This window comes from Galeopterus variegatus, unplaced genomic scaffold, assembly GCF_000696425.1.
Source record: "Galeopterus variegatus unplaced genomic scaffold, G_variegatus-3.0.2 Scaffold389, whole genome shotgun sequence".
Taxonomy (NCBI): domain Eukaryota; kingdom Metazoa; phylum Chordata; class Mammalia; order Dermoptera; family Cynocephalidae; genus Galeopterus; species Galeopterus variegatus.
In genome coordinates this window covers 294,193-313,130 of record NW_007726500.1, presented here as the reverse complement: position 1 = coordinate 313,130, position 18,938 = coordinate 294,193, and the positions used below count along the sequence as shown (strand labels likewise).

The window sequence follows — 18,938 nt, the reverse complement described above, 5'->3', positions numbered from 1 at the left end:
CTAAATGCTATTGGATGTATGTACTTTCATCAGACTTTGCAATTAAATGAATTTAGAAATAGGGACAAAATTATGTGTCAGACCGTAAATCCCAGTTTTGGATTCAGAACAATACTGTCACCGTATGCCACAGGTCAATTTTAATTTGGCTCCCAAATAATGGCTAAGAAACACCATCTGCCTTGCCCATCCCAGGATGCCCACCTGTACTGTGAAGCTGACCAGGTGACGGGTACTTCAGCCTTGTTTAGTCCTCACAACAACCTTATGCTCTCAGTATTGTCATCTCCCCTCCCTCCATTTTTACCTTTTTATTTTTAATTAATTTCAGGCTTACAAAAACGTTGCAAGAAGAAATACTAAGAAAAAAAGAAAAAGAAATGCTGCAAGAAAATTACTAAGAATTTATATATATCCTTCACCCAGATTATCCAAATGTTAATATTTTACATTTTCTTTATTATTCTCTCTCTTTATATATACAGACACAGTATTGCTTTACTTATCATTTCCTAAAAAACAAGGACACTTTCTTATATTTCCACAGTATAATTATCAAAATCAGGAAATTAATATTGATCCTATACTACTATACTATGTAATCTCAAACCTTATTCAAATTTTACTAATTGACAATGTCCTTTACGGTAAAAGGAAAATAAAATTTCTCTTTTCCAAGATCCAATTCAGGATCACATGTTACATTTTCTATGTCTCTTTGGTCTCCTTTAATCTCTCACTAGTCTTTGTCTTTTAATGACCTTGATTTTTTTTTTTTTGGCTCTGGCCAGTATGGGGATCCGAACCCTTGACCTTGGTGTTGTCGCCATGCTCTGCCAAGTGAGCTAACCATCCAGCCCCTTGACAGTTTTGAAAAATAAAGAAAAAAACATTATATAGAATATTTCTCAATTTGGTTTTATCAGCTATTTCCTCATGATTAGATTGAAGTTACGCATTTTTAGCAGGAATGCCACACACATGATGTTGTGGTGTTCTCAGATTTGCCCCATCACATCAATGGTGTTAACACTGATCACTCAGTAAAAGTGTCTGCCATGTCTCTCCATTGTCAAGTTACTATTTTCCCCTTTGTAATTAGTAAGTATCTTGTGAGAAGATATTTTGAGACTAGGTATTTCCTATTACAGATGAGAAATTTGAGCCTCAGAGAAGTTGTGACTTGTTCAAGATCGCATAGCTTGAAATGCCAAAACACAAATTCAAATTCCAGTTTGTAGGTTCCCATCATCAGGATCCTTCTAAAGCATCCCTCTGCCTCCTGGACCAGCCAACAATGGCCAAAGCACTCTTTTCTCATGCCCTCACCATGCATGCTGGGGAAGCAATGTGAAAACATCATGGCCAACAGAATCCTGGTACTTCCTCTGATCTTAGGAAATAATGTGGTCCTAGCTACTCTGTCTCTATAGCTTCTATTAAAGTGCAGAAATCCTGAGGCCAGCACTTTACACCCAAGCCCCCCCCCCCACACACACACATACACACTCTCTCTATAGCTTCTATTAAAGTGCAGAAATCCTGAGGCCAGCACTTTACACCCAAGCCCCCCACACACACACACATACACACTTTTCAGGCAATGAAACTGGGAGAGCACTAGAGGAAGAATGGTAAACTCATACTAAAAAGCAGAAAATAGAAAATGTATATACATAAGCACACCAGGCTGAACAAGGAAAACCTGAAGGTTGTCCCTACCTCTCTCTCCACACCCTGACCCTTTGGCTGGTCATCTGAAACTTTTCTTTCTAAACTGCCAATTCTTTCTAATTTGTTTTGTTTCAATTTTACTTCTGGAATAGATATTATACTGCTAATACATTGATATTATTCAAAAATCACTGTGATATAGCCACTAGAATGGTTATAATAAAAAATAATAACAGAAAATAACAAGTGTTGGCAAGGATGTGGAAAAATAGGAGCTCTCCTACATTGCTGGTAGGAATGTAAATGATACAGCTGCTTTGGAAAACAATCTAGCAGATCCTCAAAAGGCCAAAGAGAGTTACCAGTTGACTCAGCAATTCCATTCCTAGTATATATTATAATTAAATAAAAACATGTATCTACTCAAAAACTCGTATGCAAGAGTTCATAGCAGCATTACTCATAACCCAAAAAGTAGAAACCCAAATGTCTATCAACTGTAAATGGGTAAGTAAAATGTGGTATGCTCATATAACGGAGTATTATTCGGTAATAAAAAGGAATGAAGGGGCTGGCCAGTTAGCTGAGCTGGTTAGAGCCGTTGTTACAACACCAAGGTCAAGGGCTCGGATCCCTGTACCACACCAGCCACCAAAAAAAAAAAAAAGGAGTGTAATGATGTTTGCTACAACATAGATGAACCTTGAAAACATTATGCTATGTGAAAGAAATCAGTCACAACAGACCATACATGGTATGATTCCATTTATATGAAATGTCCAAGAGGCAAATCTATACAGATATAGTAGATTAGTGGTTCCCCTGGGCTGGGAGGGTGGGGGTGAGGGAGATGGTGAGTGGCTGCTAATGAATACAAAGTTTCTTTTTGGGGCCATGAAAATGTGCTACAATTGACTGTGGTGACGGTTGCACAATTCCATCAACATACTAAAAACCGTTTAATTGTACACTCTAAATGAGTGCATTGTGTGGTGTATGTGAATTATATCTCAATAAATCTATTTAAAAATCCACATTATATAAAAAACACATCTTGAAAAATTTCAGTCCACATACACACACACACATACGCACACACACGAACATACACACACACCCTCCACCCCTACCACCCACCACCAGTAACCACGTTATTTTTTTATATCCTCCCAGGGTTTCTCTGTGCAAATTCAAATATATTTTCTTATTCCCCAACTCCTTTCACAAATATGCAGTTCTATACCTTCCTTCTTTCATTTAATAAATCCTTGGAGATCTTTTTTTATCAATACTTAGAGAATACCCTAATTCTTTTTTGTAGTTTCACAGTTTTCCCTTGCGTAAATACACACATTTATTTAACCAGTTCCTTACTGATGCACACTTAGGGCTGTTTTCAATCATTTGCTATTAGCAACAATGATGAAATGATTGTGCCCTTACTTTTTAACTTGAGGTCAGCAGGTGGCAGTCCCTGGACAGCCAGGAGGCAGTGTGGAATATTAGGAAATACTTTAGAGTTAGTCAGAACTGGCTTTGCATCTGGCCTCCTCTGCTAACTAGCTCTGTGATCCTGGAAAAGTTAGTAGTTTGTGAGCCTTATTTTCCTCACATAAATGGGCAAAATCTCATTTACTTTATCAGGTTGCTTTTAGGGTAAAATAAGGTAAGACAGGCTCCCACTTGCTAAATTTGGGACAATTTGAGTATCAAAAAGCATAGGATTGGGGGGGTAAGGCAAGAATTTTGGTAATGGATTATAACAAATGGAATGAGGGTAGGGAGAATCCATGAGTCCAAGTGATATTAAAGAAAAGGGAGGGAGGTGAAAGCTAATCTATCAGATAATAAATACAGAAGGAAAAAGAGAATTAGAAAATCATCCTTTCAAATACCAGTGGACCTAGGCCAGGATTATCAATAGATGTTAAAACCACTGGATGAAAGTTGTTGAGGAGCAGGATATTCAATCAGTCTCAAGAGATCACCCCACAGATAATTTCATCAATTACACAGGGAAAAGGGTACCCTTTCAATGGAGAAATCTGGCAGTGCCACCTCAACCAAATGATCAAACCCCACATTACCAGTGATGTTACAACCTGACACTCTACGTCACCAACGATGCAAGGGATGGGATGCAACTTTACCTTTGGGGAATTCTTACCACAAATATTTAACCTGAGTCTAATAATGAGAAAACAATCAGACAAATCCAATTCACAGTCTACAAGACAAGGTGAAATCTTCAAAAATTTCAATATCACAAAAGGCAAAAATGCAAGAATACTGTGCTACATTAAAGAAAACTAAACATCTTGTATAAGTAATCCTTGATTAGATCCTGGATCAAAATTAAGGAAAAAAAAATTACAAAGGACATTGGAATGACAGAAATTCTAAAAAATATTATTGTTTCAATGTAATCGTGTGTGGTTACATGGGAGAATGTCCTTCTTAGGGAATACATGCTTAACTGCTTAGAGATAAAAATGTCGTGATGTCTGCAACTTTTAAGTCATTTAGAAAAAAGAGAGTGTGTGTGCGTGTGTGTGTGTAAAAAGAGAAAACATATGAATCTAAAAGATAAAAGATATGTAGATTGCTCACTATTCTATTTTTGCAACTTTTCTGTAGGTTTGAAAATAACCTATAGAGTTAAGTTAGGAAAAAGTTATAAGAAAAAAATCAAATAAAACACATAAACTCCCCGGCACCCAGAAGATGCTATGACAGTTCACCTTATGGCTTCAGCTAACGTAACAGGTCTACGGAAAACTCCTCCATCTGTGCCTGCCTTGGGTTGAATGTCCCCCCAAAACTTAATCCCCATTGTAACTGTTAAGAGGGTGGGAAATCCTATTATGGTAATTCAAAGGAGGGGCCTTGAAGAGGTCATTGGATTCTGAGGACCATTGGATTCTGAGGCCTGGTGAATGGATTAAAAATGGTGGTCACAGGTGTGGTTCTGAGAGCTTTAAAAGGAGATTGCATGAGGAGCCATCTCTCTCTGCTCCATCATTCTCTGCCACGTGAGACCCCCGAGTCACTGTCAGCACCACCAAGACCCTCACCAGATGTGTTCTCTGGGCTTTGGACTTCACCACCTCTGAACCTGGAAGCAATAAATTTTATTTTCTTCCATATTACCCAGTTCCAAGTATTTTGTTATAAGCAACAGAAACAGACTAATACAGTGCCTAAAGGTGACATAAACCATATGAAAATAAGTGCCACCAGCCCATCCTGCCTTTTTGAAACGTGTACTTTCAATCAAAAGACAAGGCAAAAACAGGAAGCAGCTGGAGAAGCAGTACGGTTTTGGTTCGAGAAACCTACCGAGGGTCTACATCGGAAGTTTTTTTTTAGCTAGGTAACGTCAAAAAATAAAACAAGTTACTTAACCTTACTAAGAATTATTTCCTCATTTGTATGTAGAAAAAAAGGGGGGGAGCTAAATGTACTGCCTAGGATTGAGAGAATAACAGCATACACAATACACTTTTGTAGAACATCTTTTATTGAAGACCCTCATTAAAAGATATTAATCTCCTAGAATAAAAGTGGAAAAGAAGGAAAGCTCCCAGATGGCTTCAACTTTGTTTTCCTACCCAGCACAGGACCTTGTATTTAGTTTATGCACACAAACACTGGTTGAAGAAATAACACTAAGACATTATGAGATAGAACTCCTGAAAAAAGGTCTCTCAGACGACAAATGCCCCTAAAATTAAAGGAAAGATTATTATGAACTGGCTCAGTAAGAGACTTGGCACTTTAACAACAGCACAGATTTACATGCACATAAATTTGCTAAAGCCCCTTTATATACATTATCTCAATTGAGCCTCGCAATAATCCACCTTTTATAAATAAAGAAACTGAGGCTTTAAAAGGTAAGTTGCCCACGTAGCAAACAGCTCAAATTTTTTGTTTGCCCCACCCAGCCACAAAGCTTAGGAGTGAAAATAATTCACGGCTTCTGATCTTCACAATCAGTGAGTCACTGAAGGCCACTCCTAAGCTCATACCTGCTTTTCTATAGAAAAATGTCAAAAGTCTGCCCTAGGCTTGCTTTGACTGAAATTCAGAAAGATGAACACTCAAGGCCTTTTAATCACCTACTGCAGAATTTTTTTTTTTTTCCCCTGCTGGCCATGAGGGGATTGCTTCAGATATTTTTAAAGTGGAGCTTAAATTCCCCTTTCCAATGTGGTTGTGTGACTGAGACATAGAGGAAGTGAGCAGAAGAGGGTATTTACATCTCAAGGTTGATGATGTTCACATTTATTTTTGAGTTAACCATAACTCAAAAATAAAATTTTTTTGCAGAATTTTCTGGGGAAAACTCTTGACTGTTTCACTGTTTCAATTCACTTTTTAAATACTGTGCTGTGTTGCAGGCAGGGATAATGCATTTTATTTCCCTCTTCCAGAGGTTTCCATGTTATTTACATATCAATCTTTATTACAGCCATCACAAAATCCAGCAGAAACTCTGTTATCCCATTTTTGCCTATGTTCTGTTCAACCTTCACAACTTCATTCCCTTAGTAAGACAGTTTAGCCCAAGTGGCTAAAGAACTTGGCAAAGGCATGTAGAAATAGCACTCTCACACAATGCTAATAGGAATTTAAATGAGGGGGCAATTAAAGGGAAATTGTTTGTGCCCCTTTGACTCAGTATTTCTACCCTTAGAAAGGTACAGAAATATTCCCATAAATTCATAACAAAATGATGTACACATGGGCTCACTGTAGCACAGTTTCCAATAGCCATTAAAACAGGTAAGTTAGAGCAACATGCAAATATACAGGGGAAATGCCCAAAATATATTAAGCAAAAGAGAACAAGAGAACAAGCAAAAGAGAATTATTATAAACAATAATATGCATTATAATAATATTAATATATGTATGGGGAAAAATGACAGAATACACGTGAAAATCTCAGTTGATTATCTTTGTGGGGCAGAATTAAAGAGGACTTTCCCTAAGTAGTTCTTTGTGTATTTTTGTACTGAATTTTGATTAATCTTGTGTTATTTCTAAAATCAAAAAACAAAATTTAACATGTATATTTATGTGGCCTTTCCCATTCTTTCCTCTTCACTTTGGAAACAGCTAATGCTCCACATGCATTACTACCTCTAGTAATGTCAAGGATAGAGTACCAGCTGTCAAAGTTTGCACTCTCACAGAATGACAGGATTGTGTTTAGAAAGGACATGTGAGATCACTTACAATATCCTGATGAACGGTATCCCAGTCCATAGGATTAAATACTTGCAGTGACCAAAAAAATCACTACCTTCTGAAGCAGGCATTTATGTTTTCTAGCTTTGCTGTGACATTCGTGAAGGCAACGTTCGGGAACAGCAACTGATCTAAATACCAGTGTCCACAACATATCATGCTAAATGAGTGGAATCATTATCACATCTAAGAACATTGACATTGTTACTGATTATCTAATATGTAGCTCCAATTGTCCCCAAAATGTGCTTTATGGCTTTATTTATTTATTTATTTATTTATTTTTTAAGTGCAGGACCCAATCAAGGACTATATGTTACATTTGGTTGTCATTTCTGGGTACTTCAGAAAGTTNCTTCAGCTAACGTAACAGGTCTACGGAAAACTCCTCCATCTGTGCCTGCCTTGGGTTGAATGTCCCCCCAAAACTTAATCCCCATTGTAACTGTTAAGAGGGTGGGAAATCCTATTATGGTAATTCAAAGGAGGGGCCTTGAAGAGGTCATTGGATTCTGAGGACCATTGGATTCTGAGGCCTGGTGAATGGATTAAAAATGGTGGTCACAGGTGTGGTTCTGAGAGCTTTAAAAGGAGATTGCATGAGGAGCCATCTCTCTCTGCTCCATCATTCTCTGCCACGTGAGACCCCCGAGTCACTGTCAGCACCACCAAGACCCTCACCAGATGTGTTCTCTGGGCTTTGGACTTCACCACCTCTGAACCTGGAAGCAATAAATTTTATTTTCTTCCATATTACCCAGTTCCAAGTATTTTGTTATAAGCAACAGAAACAGACTAATACAGTGCCTAAAGGTGACATAAACCATATGAAAATAAGTGCCACCAGCCCATCCTGCCTTTTTGAAACGTGTACTTTCAATCAAAAGACAAGGCAAAAACAGGAAGCAGCTGGAGAAGCAGTACGGTTTTGGTTCGAGAAACCTACCGAGGGTCTACATCGGAAGTTTTTTTTTAGCTAGGTAACGTCAAAAAATAAAACAAGTTACTTAACCTTACTAAGAATTATTTCCTCATTTGTATGTAGAAAAAAAGGGGGGGAGCTAAATGTACTGCCTAGGATTGAGAGAATAACAGCATACACAATACACTTTTGTAGAACATCTTTTATTGAAGACCCTCATTAAAAGATATTAATCTCCTAGAATAAAAGTGGAAAAGAAGGAAAGCTCCCAGATGGCTTCAACTTTGTTTTCCTACCCAGCACAGGACCTTGTATTTAGTTTATGCACACAAACACTGGTTGAAGAAATAACACTAAGACATTATGAGATAGAACTCCTGAAAAAAGGTCTCTCAGACGACAAATGCCCCTAAAATTAAAGGAAAGATTATTATGAACTGGCTCAGTAAGAGACTTGGCACTTTAACAACAGCACAGATTTACATGCACATAAATTTGCTAAAGCCCCTTTATATACATTATCTCAATTGAGCCTCGCAATAATCCACCTTTTATAAATAAAGAAACTGAGGCTTTAAAAGGTAAGTTGCCCACGTAGCAAACAGCTCAAATTTTTTGTTTGCCCCACCCAGCCACAAAGCTTAGGAGTGAAAATAATTCACGGCTTCTGATCTTCACAATCAGTGAGTCACTGAAGGCCACTCCTAAGCTCATACCTGCTTTTCTATAGAAAAATGTCAAAAGTCTGCCCTAGGCTTGCTTTGACTGAAATTCAGAAAGATGAACACTCAAGGCCTTTTAATCACCTACTGCAGAATTTTTTTTTTTTTCCCCTGCTGGCCATGAGGGGATTGCTTCAGATATTTTTAAAGTGGAGCTTAAATTCCCCTTTCCAATGTGGTTGTGTGACTGAGACATAGAGGAAGTGAGCAGAAGAGGGTATTTACATCTCAAGGTTGATGATGTTCACATTTATTTTTGAGTTAACCATAACTCAAAAATAAAATTTTTTTGCAGAATTTTCTGGGGAAAACTCTTGACTGTTTCACTGTTTCAATTCACTTTTTAAATACTGTGCTGTGTTGCAGGCAGGGATAATGCATTTTATTTCCCTCTTCCAGAGGTTTCCATGTTATTTACATATCAATCTTTATTACAGCCATCACAAAATCCAGCAGAAACTCTGTTATCCCATTTTTGCCTATGTTCTGTTCAACCTTCACAACTTCATTCCCTTAGTAAGACAGTTTAGCCCAAGTGGCTAAAGAACTTGGCAAAGGCATGTAGAAATAGCACTCTCACACAATGCTAATAGGAATTTAAATGAGGGGGCAATTAAAGGGAAATTGTTTGTGCCCCTTTGACTCAGTATTTCTACCCTTAGAAAGGTACAGAAATATTCCCATAAATTCATAACAAAATGATGTACACATGGGCTCACTGTAGCACAGTTTCCAATAGCCATTAAAACAGGTAAGTTAGAGCAACATGCAAATATACAGGGGAAATGCCCAAAATATATTAAGCAAAAGAGAACAAGAGAACAAGCAAAAGAGAATTATTATAAACAATAATATGCATTATAATAATATTAATATATGTATGGGGAAAAATGACAGAATACACGTGAAAATCTCAGTTGATTATCTTTGTGGGGCAGAATTAAAGAGGACTTTCCCTAAGTAGTTCTTTGTGTATTTTTGTACTGAATTTTGATTAATCTTGTGTTATTTCTAAAATCAAAAAACAAAATTTAACATGTATATTTATGTGGCCTTTCCCATTCTTTCCTCTTCACTTTGGAAACAGCTAATGCTCCACATGCATTACTACCTCTAGTAATGTCAAGGATAGAGTACCAGCTGTCAAAGTTTGCACTCTCACAGAATGACAGGATTGTGTTTAGAAAGGACATGTGAGATCACTTACAATATCCTGATGAACGGTATCCCAGTCCATAGGATTAAATACTTGCAGTGACCAAAAAAATCACTACCTTCTGAAGCAGGCATTTATGTTTTCTAGCTTTGCTGTGACATTCGTGAAGGCAACGTTCGGGAACAGCAACTGATCTAAATACCAGTGTCCACAACATATCATGCTAAATGAGTGGAATCATTATCACATCTAAGAACATTGACATTGTTACTGATTATCTAATATGTAGCTCCAATTGTCCCCAAAATGTGCTTTATGGCTTTATTTATTTATTTATTTATTTATTTTTTAAGTGGCAACGTTCGGGAACAGCAACTGATCTAAATACCAGTGTCCACAACATATCATGCTAAATGAATGGAATCATTATCACATCTAAGAACATTGACATTGTTACTGATTATCTAATATGTAGCTCCAATTGTCCCCAAAATGTGCTTTATGGCTTTTTTTATTTATTTATTTATTTATTTTTTAAGTTCAGGACCCAATCAAGGACTATATGTTACATTTGGTTGTCATTTCTGGGTACTTCAGAAAGTTCATGGAAAGATTCATATTATCTTTTAATTCTATTTTTCCACAAACCTTTTGAAGTACCCTCTATCTCTCTAGTCTCCTTTGATGTAGATCACCCCCCATACCTTTTATTTTGCTTTGTTTATCTTCCGTGACATTGACATTTTTGAAGATCACAGGCCAGCTGTTTTCCAGTATGTTCCACAATCTGGATTTGTCTGATTATTTCCTCATGATTAGATTTAAGTTAAACACTTCTGGCAAAAATTCTACATCGATGATGCTGTGTATTACATTGTCTCATTACAAGAAGTTATCTTTTTCCTCATTTTGTCTTTATGGGTACTAAACAAGCATCACCCAATAAATAAAATGTTAAAAAACATTAAGTAAATATAATGTTAAAAACAGCTACCGTGAGCATCAGCTATTACCCCAGGCATAGTACCAGACATTTAAAACATATTATCTCATTTAAATCTCACAACAATCTTGCAAAAAAACAGAAATTAAAAGGTTAAGTAATTTACACAGAGACACACATGTAGTAATAGTAAAATGCACGCATGTACCTGCGAACTTCAGCACATGAACACACACAATTTAACATACAATCTCAAGGTTCATGGTCTTCATAAAGCTAACTATATTTTTATATTTTATAAAAGTGAGAGGAGACATTTAAAAATATTTTTACTACAAAAAAATAACTATTATCAACAGCTCATCCAATTTTATTTTATTTTTTGTAATTTTACTTATCTGTAAAACTCAAAAGTCTGATACCCATTGGTTTAGGGAACTCTATTCAGTTAGAAGGATTTTTGAGAAGATCACTTGAACCAAGGAAATTCAGTCCCCACAAAAAACAGATCTGAAATATTTCTGAATTTCCCTAAAAGTCATCTACAAAACATCTATACCACAAAGGCTTCAGGTCTTAGGCAAACATTTTAATGGAATTATTAAAAGCATTTTACATTTGACATGTGCATTATTATTAATTGCCTTCTTCTAATGTGTTGATATTTCCTGCTTTTGAATGGGCCCTTAGTGACTTAGGTTAGTTCACTCAGTCAACAAATATTCACAGATTTCCTAATTTGAGCAAGGCCTGGGAACACAGTCTGCAGAGCTTTTTCTTGCCTTCTGTTTTAGGGTCAAAGGTTGCCTGACACTTTGTTTACACCCCCAATTCCCATAGGAAGAATGAATGCCTCCCTTGGGGCTGTGCTCTCCAAGCATGGCCACTCTGTATGTGATTTTATTTGTTTATGTTTGTCTCCCCAACCTGAGCGAATTCCTCTAAAGCAAACACTATTTTATTCAATGCTGTGTTCCTAGCATGGTACATACATAGCTGGGGGTTATTATAAATTAGTGTAATAAATACATATGACAGATGAGGATACTAAAGCTGAGCAAAAGAATGTGACATATCTGACATGATCCAGCTAATAAATAAGTAGTACTCAGCTTTAGAAAGCCTCATCCAAAGCTGCTTTTTCTCTACCATGCCACGTCCTACACATGGACAAGAAGAGTGAGAGAAAGGTCGTAGATGTCTTCCAGGAACCTCAAACTGAACATGTCCCAAACTGAACATTCCCCCTTCCTAAAAAAAAAAAAAAAAATCTGGTCTGCATTCAGCATTCTCTTTCTCTGTAAATGTCATCCCCAGTTCCTCAAGGAAAAAAACAAGTTATTCTTGACTCCCTTTTCTCCCTGTCCTCACATGCAAGCAATCAACAAATCTTATCAATTATAATTTTCAAACTTAGTGTCTCTCCAATTTCTTCCCTTCTCTCTGAGCCACCACCCTAGATCCTAGCATGATCATCCCTCTCATAGACTACAAAAATGACGTGCTACTTGGTCTTCACACATTCACTCTGGCCAGGCCTTTCTCCAATCTCTTCTTCACTTAATAGCCAGAGTGATGTTTTTAATATCATTCTACATACATCATTCATCTAGCTAATTACAGCCCTTCCTACATTCCCACTGCCCTTAGGATAAAGACCAAAATTCACCTGTAGGTCAGAAAACTGCCCACTCTCTAGCCTCTGAGCACCTCCCCTGCCTCCTCCTTCTTCATTCTGGTCTCCCTCCCCTTGCTTTGCCTCTACATACCGACTGACCTCCTTTCAAATTCTCAGACTCACCACTCTTCCCTTTGTACTCTGAACATGCAATTCCCTCGGCTAGAAACCCTCTTTGTCCTACTCTAAGCACCTCCCATTGCCATCCTGAATTACTTCCGCTCTCTCTTCAAGTCTCTTGAAATGTTACTTCTTACAGGAGACCTTCCCTGATTGCCCCAGGCACTCCTATACCACCTTGCAGTACATTTCCCTTTGGAAGTGGCATTAACCACACTTGCAATTGTTTGATGATTGTCTCCTCTGTTAGCATATAAGCTTCATGAGGGCAGTGGAAGCATTTCTTTTCACTGATACATACATAGTGCTCAACACACAGTAGCTGCTCAATTAATATTTGTTGTCAGAATGATAGGTTGGGGCCAGATTATAGAAGACTATAACATCAGACCAAGTAAACCAAGAGGCAAGAATCATTATCCCTTTGTAAATATGCAAATTGAGGCAAAAAGAAATTCACATTTACTCAAGGTCAAAGAGACACATTTGTGGGGCCAAATCTAACCTTTCATTTCCGCTCATGTCTCCTCTCTAAAACACTAAAAAACCTCAGTGGCTGCAGGAGGCTTTCAGAAGATGAAAATTAGGAATGAGAAGGTGATATAAGAGAGGTCTAGCATGACAGCTTCTGAATCTGCCTTTTACACTATCTGCCTCCGGATGGACAACAATTAGACTTTCTATGCCTAGAGAAGCCTTGCTGTTAGGTAAGCAAACATCATCACCTCCACACCCTTCTCCTTAACAGAAGGGTATAAAATAACAAAGTTCTTTCCTCTACAAAGGGAAAGAACCAACAGGAGGGAAAACTGTTGTCCCTCCAAGTATCTTCAAAAAAAACAAATGAGCAGTTAAGCCACCTGGACTGCTCCTCAGCAATCAACAGGGAACAGGAAGAGAGGGGGAAAGAGAGTCTTCCCGCCACTTGCTGAGGCAGGGACAACAACAAAATAATGTATTAAATGAGGCAAAAGCCATTTGAAAACTACTTATTCTTTGGGAATTATGAGAACATTTCTTATTAAGCATTTAAAAACTTTGCTAACCCATTGGCAGTTCTTAATACAGGTGCCAGTTTAAGGAAAAGCAGCATCAGCCTAACTGCAACGTTTCATTGTCCACATGCTGCTGGGGCCAGGTTATATCTGTCACAGAAAACACAAACTGGGCCATGGGGTCAGGCTCTTTGCTGCTCATCCTGCCAAGAACAGATTACAAGTAAGAGAAAAGACAAAGCCTCTTCAAAGAGCACTCAATAAATATTCACACAATCTACAATCACCCCAGAATTCCTTGGTGAGGTGGAGGAGGATTGGGGAGTGTGTTCAGAGACTGGAAAGAGACTTAGAGAAAAAGATGTGACATACTGGTGATAAGGGAGAGATTCTGAAACAGAGGAAAAATGTGAACTGCAAATGGAGAGACAGAGAAAGAAACAGAATTTTAAGAGATGTGTGTGTGGGGGGGGGGGAGAAAGGAAGGTACAGGTGAGAAGGATAGGGTGTCCAGAAGAGCAGAGGGTAATCAACAGAGAGACATACGAAGAGGCAGCAGACTGTCAGTCTTTTCCCAAATCCAAAAGCTGCTCATTGTATCCCAATAAAACACTCTACTACAAAGCCCATACAATGGACTGTCCTTGCATTCAGTAACAAACAGCATTTAAGGAAGTATGAAGTATCGCCCAGCTGCAACTTTGGAGATCTAAGGTTCTGTATCAGAAATGAACAAAATTGGTTCAGCAGCAGCAGAAGACAGCCAGTAATGACTTTCCCCCAATGTCCGACTCAGCTATGAAAAAATTTAGTATTTTAGAGTTAAGCAAATACTCTGGCATTTCTCCTTTTTTTGACATTCCAAGTGGAGGTGTGGTTGACCATAGATCCATTCATTTCCAAGGTTGTAGATCTCTCAGCTAAGACTGGCCCCATCTGTTCTGGAGCCAACCAGTTGTTTATCTCAAAGTAATATTTATTGCACTAATCATCCCTATAACTTTTACAAGAGAGCCAACATTATACAAGTCAGAATGTTTCTGTTCTGTTAAATGTGTCTATTCGTTTAAAAACAAAAACAAAACAACGACAACAACAAAAAACACAACAGTACTATGTTCGCTGGTTTCCCTGCCAGGATCCCTCTTCCAGGGGTACTTAAAGGCAAATGAAGGCTAACAGCACTTCTAACTTTCCCTTTCCTTAATGTGTTAAAATGAACCCGAGTTCCCTGATCCTTTCTCCAAACCGTTATATGTGAGTGGTGACTGTGCCTCAGGAAAGGGCAACTAACTTTCCCTTTCCTTAATGTGTTAAAATGAACCCGAGTTCCCTGATCCTTTCTCCAAACTGTTATATGTGAGTGGTGACTGTGCCTCAGGAAAGGGCAACTCATTATGGTACCACTGTCAGTGGCAAGGAACCTATTACAATGTAATTGAAAACACTCACACAAGCACAAATCTGTCGGCTCCACTTCCAAACAATCCTGAGTCCTGCAGTCGGGAGAACGGAAAACACTTAACAAAAATGCTGCCTCCAGCAGCCTAAAAGAACCTTCCCCAGACACGTGAAATGTTCCTGACTGGCACGGAGTGCACCATTAAAGGACACTGTCACCTCAAATCAGCAGAAACGGCGAGACAAACGACATAGACATGCACACATAAAATAAAGCCCCACAAAACTTAGGCTACTCAGAAGCAGCACGCTCACCTTAAAAATGAGTAATGTGTGCTCATCCAAACGACATAGAAATGTTCCAAAGTAATGCGGCCGCATTAAATAACCGTCTCCATTTCTCCCCACGCATCACCCCTTCCCACTCAAACCTCAGCATGGGGCCGTATGTGACAGGACTGCAGTCCCCCACCTCTGCCTTCTCCTGATTTCCCAAGAGAGCTTCCCAACATCCTTCCCGGCCCAGCCCCCTCACCCAGCCTTCAAAAGGTTGAGGGGAGTTGCGATTAGGGAATTGGCAGGCAGCAGTTCTTTGGCGGGGGAAGGTTGCTGGAGTTGTTCTTTGCAGTGACCCAAATCGCACAGAGCTTTTCACTTAGCAGTGCCTGCGAGCACCTCCCCAATCCACCCCACCCCGCCACACACACACACAGCCCCCATCTTCCCAAAAGAAAGCCTTGAGAACTAAGCGGGAGGAATAACTTGGTAGAAGCATTTTAATAAAACACTTCAACTCACCTGGTTTGGGATTTTTCTCCCCACCCCAGGCATACACAGAAATGATGTGCGAATGAGTCACGCACGTAAGGGAAGGTGCTGCGATGTCCTAAGTCCAAGGGCTGGAGTCAATCCCTGCCCCGATGCTGCTGCTACTCTTAGCTCAGCTGGAGCGAGCGGTAATCGCAAACCCAGCAGCAGCAGGGGGGTGGATAGACCGTAGCACAATGAATGCAGTGGGGTTTTTGCAATGACATCATCCCTCTGTCCGAAAGCCCCAATAGCCATGCTCAGGAGCGGTGCACTATGGGAATTGTAGTCTTCTTTCGTCCTGGCGGGACACCGAGGCTATCGCCGGAACTACAATGCCCGACATGCGCCAAGGTCAGATGAGCCCAGAGCGAAGAAGCGAAGAGAACCTGGCCGCCATGTCTGGAGTGCTGGGACGATTCCGCGGAGCCGGGCAGAGGTCTTAGGTAGTGCGGCAGCCGAGTGATGCAGTGGGGACGGTGAGGTGGAGGACAAGCCGATCGGAGACCCTAGGGCACGAACCTGGGAGCCGGGGGGTGGAGGCCGCACTGGGGGCAGATGGCCGGCGGGTCCGACTGGCCTCGGAGTGAGCCTCGGCCTCAAGATCGTGCAGGTCCCTACGCTTCTTGCTCCTTTTCCTAACTAAGGGATTAAGGGAGTTGGTTTACTTCTGGGCTCGGGTTATTATTTAGACTGGGCAGATGGCCGGCGGGTCCGACTGGCCTCGGAGTGAGCCTCGGCCTCAAGATCGTGCAGGGCCCTACGCCTCTTGCTCCTTTTCCTAACTAAGGGATTAAGGGAGTTGGTTTACTTCTGGGCTCGGGTTATTATTTAGACCGACTAACAGGACAGTTGGGACGGTTAGTGTCTTTGTTGAGGTGCGGGGACCTGGGCGGCAACCCTTTCGCCTTTAGTCGGAGAAGCCCGCTTCCATTCACGGAGTTGGACTGTCCCTCCTAAATTTATTTTTGTCTTCTGGTCATTTATTCCCAAACCTCTTTCCCTCTCCCCAAGGTTTCAGACGCTCACTGACTTTTCACACAGGAATGATATGCAAAGGGTTCCGAAGAAATCGTTGTTGGAAGTTAGCCAAGCTGGAAAGGGACGTTGCTTTGGCCGTGCAAATAAAAGACAAAGAGCGACCTAAAGGAGCAACACATCCGGCTTAAAACATCTCACCTACCAGCGAATGCGGGGAGATGTTGAAAGGGAGGGGATATTATTGATGTTAGGCTTACCGATGGCTGGTGATCGGTTCCAGAGTAATACTGGTTCTTGGATAAATCTAGAGTGAATGCTAAAATACTGCAGAGACGCGAAGTTCATTAGTGTGGCTCACCAGTTTTTTTAAAAAAAATACATTGTGTTTAATTTGTGTTACTCCATATGTATATGATTAAGAACTAATTTTTTTAATTAAGGAACTAAAACCAAAGTTACTGGTCTCTTATTTTGCCCAGTATCTCAAATGTACTGTATTTTTTTTTTCCAGTTGTATTACTAAAACAATACTGTTTGTTCTTTTTCAGAGTCTGCCTACACTGTGGAATGATGAGAAATTTCTTTTCCTCCTGAGGGTGTCTGAAGGGTTAAAAATGCTTATATACTTAGTGTTGTTTACCCCCCTCCCTTTTGCACATTATCGTAAAAACAAAATTAACTAGTTACTTTGGGTCAGTGCAGATATGCACTTCACCTCTATGTAAAGAGTCAATAAAATTACCCCCGATAAATGGGTCCTCATATCAAAGAAGATTAGGCAGAGTTGTTAAAAATGACCAAAACAGGGTAGGAACACTAAGATATAGGCATATGATAACTACAAAAACTTTTTCAACAGTGTCATGTTTATGGAAACAAGATGAATAGCTTTGTTTCATTTTTAAGCAAAGGTAATATGGGTTGGGGTCATTTATCCATGAATACAACAGTGAAAAAGTCTCATGCAAATAATTCTATTATTTAGAAACACTTTTGCAATTAACGGTGGTAAGTATAGGAAAAGGAACAAAATGTTACCATTTTTTTCTGATCTTCAGTTTAATTATGGAAATGTTTTAAGCTTAATAGAGATAAAATAGACTCCACATATTTACATGTAGGCTTAGTTTCAAGCTCTTAAATTATTTTTAGGGGTTAATGGTTTAGGGGTGTTCTCATGTCTTATTATCTTACACAAACTTAGAATCTTGCTTGTAAGATTTTTTTAATATACGCCATACTGCCTGAATTCTAGTTATGTGGAAGACAAATTTGTAGGGAAAAAAGCAACCGATTGCTCAGAAATCATATAGAATGCAGTGATTTCTATAACTTATCATATGTTTGGGGGGTTTGAAGTTTTTCCAGCCTTATGTTTAACAGACATCTAACTATTAAGATATGAAAAAAATCTTGCACTTCTCTTTAGAAATTTCATTTACGAAATTAATATTTGAGGAGTTGGTGAGGCTGGCTTTTAGAAAGATAAACTCAGTGTCGCAGAGAAAATGCTGTAGGTTAAGAGAACATTGTCGAAGTGGAATTAGGAATGCCTTAGGGAGATAAAGCAGCCTGTATTCTTTTCATCTCTCAAAAGAGAATTAGGACATTGATTTGTATTTTAGGTAACTCATTAGAGAATATTGAGTCAGTTGCTGTTAGAGCAAGAGTTTTTTCAACAAGGATAAGTGTCAGGATTACCTATAGTACTGTAAAAAATATATTGTTATTGCCCACCCATCCCCATGGAATTCTCCAGAGTTAGAACTCTATAGGTGAGTCTATAGAAGTTGGGTGGAGTAGTTCTCTGCATCCTGTATTTGTGTTTCTAAGTGTCAGGATTACCTATAGTACTGTAAAAAATATATTGTTATTGCCCACCCATCCCCATTGAATTCTCCAGAGTTAGAACTCTATAGGTGAGTCTATAGAAGTTGGGTGGAGTAGTTCTCTGCATCCTGTATTTGTGTTTCTGTAGTGTGTCAAACAAGTAATAACAAAAGCTTTGGCAAAGATTTTAGGTTTATTGCTAATTATACTGATGAATGAATTCTGAAAATGTGTAGATGAGGAATTCCCCTGGTAATCAATTTACTCTACACATGGCATTTGCGAAGTGAGGGGGAATCAATTTTAGCCTTAAAAGTACAACATCCTGACTTGCCTGGATGTTTCTTAAAGCGAGAGTTTAGCCTAATACTACAAAAGTCTAATGATAAGAGACACCCAGTAAGAGCTCAATGCTATGATATGATAGTTATTCAGAAATTTAAAAGAAATTGA

General features: G+C 39.1%; 1 protein-coding gene across 1 annotated transcript in view; it reads right to left on the bottom strand.

Annotated features, from left to right (window-relative positions):
• RAB30 (RAB30, member RAS oncogene family) overlaps nucleotides 1-15,809 on the bottom strand; it is an 86,580-nt gene extending 70,771 nt beyond the window's left edge. The window contains exon 1 of the mRNA XM_008568229.1: nucleotides 15,666-15,809. The gene's annotated coding sequence lies outside the window, so the exon portion shown is untranslated. The remainder of the gene's footprint in view (nucleotides 1-15,665) is intronic.
• Between the last annotated feature and the right edge of the window lie 3,129 nt (nucleotides 15,810-18,938).